The following is a 3,659-nucleotide window of genomic DNA, read 5'->3' as shown; positions in this document are numbered from 1 at the left end:
CAGTTCTATTTCTCTAGAGGACCCTGATTAATACACTACTAAGACTCATTACATTCACTGCACAGCAGTGGTATTACAAGTCTTGGTACCACACCAAGACTGTTAAATGGAGGCCAGGGACTAAATTCAGGTCTTCACATTTGTAAGACAATTACTTTAATGGTCCATATAGTTCTTCAGTCCAGTGGTTCACATATCTTAAGATTACTTTGAAAAACATTCATATAGATCACATGGATCTTTAATATGTGTTTATTTGATGGGGAACCTTGTTAGTCAATCATCTTTGAGAGGTGGGTCTTAGTTAAGGTATGGCTTCACTGGGATCCAGGGTAAACATGTGTGCCTTCTTGTGCACATTCTCTGTGTCTTTTCCAATGGGACATTGCTGTTCTTGAATTTTCTAATTTCCTGTTTTATGAATTTTCTTCTTATAATAAATAAAATACAATTGTTTTATCCCTAGCTAGCCTGGTTATTTCAACAGGTGGCGCCCAACATGTTGGATATAGAAATTCTAGCACTACTGTGGTGCACAGGTAGCGGGCAGGTGTGTATGAGTGACTGATGGTGCAAGAGCAGTGGCCACTAGTCTCTGTAATATTTATTTCTCTAACATGCCCTTTGATACTGGCTAGCCCTCCAATATAATGATGGATGGAAGCATTAAAGGGCAATATCTCGACCTGATTTCTGATTGTAAATCAAAAGTAAATAGCTTCATATTAAGTATGATGCTATTCATAAGAATTAAAAAAAACATCACTTTATCAAGTGGAGAATTCAATATCTCTATTCCTAGCTTACTGAAAGCTGTCTTGATTACATAGAGGAGCTTTGAAATGCTCCTACCAAATCTGTAGTGAAATTATATCATTCTTCATGGTTTCTCAATGTTATGGCGATCTCTTACCTCTCTTCATTCTTTCTCTTTTTCTACAGTGGGTACCAAACTAAAGGTCTCCACATAGGCCCATATGTAGTAGGCAAAAGCTCTACGACTAAACCATAGTCCCAACTTTCGTCTTTTAGTTCTCTTAAACTGTGAGATTGAGTCCTATTCAGTGACTCAGGATGTATTGACCTTTATAGCCCAGGATGGCCATGAATTTGTGATTCTCCTGCCTCAGCTTCCTAGTCAGCTTCAATTTCAGATCTGTGCCACAGGCCTAGATGAAACTGCATTTCTCAGCTAAACCTCCCGTTGCTGGCAAAGTGTCCATCTTATACAATTAGGAATTTGATGTGCTCATTCTGTTAAAATTTCCCTCTGTGCTTACAAACTGGAATGGCTTATTTACTTATTGATTTTGTAATGACTTTGCTTCTGATGCCTTTGTTATAATGGCCTCATAAATAAGCAAGGAAGCATTTTCTCCTCATTTGTTGTATATGAAAGGAATTATAATATTCTTCTCAAACTCGTACTCAACCACCAAGCTTTTCTTCTAGTCCAAGGTCTTCAGAAGTTTGAAAATACTCATTAGAGAAGACCAATGTAGCTTTCCTTATCAATGGAGTTTTATTTAGAAATTAAGTATATTAATATAACATAGATAAATAGATTATAGATCACAATAGATATATAATAGAATATATGACAAATTTATAACCATGTGTCAGATTCATTAAGTCATAATTTTCAAGGGACTTGTTTCCCCTGAGTTGTTCAATTCCTCTGAATATTATGATTTAAACTCAAAATATTCTTTACATATCTGCATATTAGTTGTTGATTTTCTTCTTCTTTTAATCTTAGTACTTTTCACTTTTTTCAAATTGATCAGGCTACATAAAGTTTATTAGTTTTGTGGATTTACTATCAGAGCAAACTAGTTTTCAATGATATGTTAATTATCTGCTTTTTTGTAAACTCTTACAAAAACATTTCTAATTTTCTTATTTTTTAAAAAAATTTCTTGCATCTAGAATTTGAAGGTATAAATCTGAGTCACTGAATTTATTTCTTTTATATATTGTCGAATTTCTATATTTTATTCTTACTTGTTTATTTTTGGAGGGTAGTCTATGTTTTATAGCATATTTAATTAATTTATCAGAGTCTATCTTTAAAAAATATTCTTCTGTATTTAATTATATAATTTACTTATGTACAAACATTAAAACAAGTATTTAAACCTCCAAATTACCACCTGAGCACTGTTTAACTATATTTTATAATGTGTGACATGTTTTATTCTCAGCTTACTCAGTTTCAAAATATCTTTAATTTCCCTACTGATTTTGTGTTTGACCTGTGGGTTATTTAGAAGTCCATTCTTTAATTTCAAAATACACAAAGGTTTTCTAGATATCTTACTGTTTGTAACTTATATCTTAATTATATTTTAGTAAAAGAGTATGATGTGCATAATTTTGTTTCTTTCAATTTTGCTGGAGCTTACTTTATGACCCAGAATATATTTCACTTTGCTATGTGGTAAATACATTTGAAAAAGATATGAGTTTTCCTTTGTTGCATTTGAAGGTGGCATTTCTGTAAATTACTTAATAATGATCCAGGGTTACAAATGTCAACTATTTCGCATTGGTTAATGGTGGTTATTCCCTCCAGGTCTCTGTTGCTTGCCTGTTTACTCTTCCATTGATTTCTGATATTGAATATCTCATGATAAATGTAGGATTGTCTGTTTCTCCCTTCCCTTCTATCAGCATGCACACTACACACGTTGAGGCTTAATTACTATGTGCATTTAGTTTTATGACTTGGTGATGAATTCACCTCTTTATCATTATGAAAGGTAACCTTTTATTTCCAATAATATATCCTCTGGTGTTTCTTTTCTATATTCAAAAACCATTCCATTATTCTGTTGGCTAGTATTTATAATGGTTTGATTTTTCAAAATTTAAGCTATCTGAATCTTTTTATTAAATGAATTCTCATCAAAAGCTCATGAATTGATCTTATTTTATATCCTCAACTCTTGAAATTTGCACTGTTTAGATTTTAGCTATATTTGTTTTTGTTTTCTTGTGGGTACCAATCATCAAATTATGTATTTCAAACACATAAATAAGTGAAATATGTAATAATAATAATAAGTGAAGTATTATTATTCACATAATAAGTGAAGTATGTCCCCTAACAAAATACCCAGACACTTGTCAAAGCATCTTACAGCTTCTCAAACTGTGGCTTCTTCAACAAAGAAACACAATAATTAACTTCTGAGTTGTCTAAGATCATATATATGTTTGTGTGTGTGTGTGTGTGTGTGTGTGTAAAGAGAGAGAGAGAGACAGAGAAAGAGACAGAGAGACAGAGAGAGACAGAGGGAGAGACAGAGAGAGTAAATAGATAACCTAAATTCTTGATATTTTATAACACTTTTCTGGGCAGATATTCACAAATGATTCAAAGACAGCTGACTTACCAAAATTAACCCCAGGATGAGAACAACTCACAAAAGCGACCTGGAGCTCACTAAACAACTTGCATGCAGCGCCATAGGTGGGGGTAACATGACTGGTAGCTCAGGTGGCATGACCTTCTTCCAGATTACTCAACTCAAGCAGCAGAGGTAGTATGAACCTCTTCTAAATATCTAAACTTTATGAAAATCATCTAAGGAGCTTAGTTAGTTTGAGAGTATATTCTCAACAGTCTTTACTGTTTAGAAGTGCTTGGGGAAGGA

This window comes from Myodes glareolus, chromosome 22 (genome assembly GCF_982192425.1).
Source record: "Myodes glareolus chromosome 22, mMyoGla1.1, whole genome shotgun sequence".
Taxonomy (NCBI): Eukaryota; Metazoa; Chordata; class Mammalia; order Rodentia; family Cricetidae; genus Myodes; species Myodes glareolus.
Note: the sequence above shows the minus strand (reverse complement) of the source record.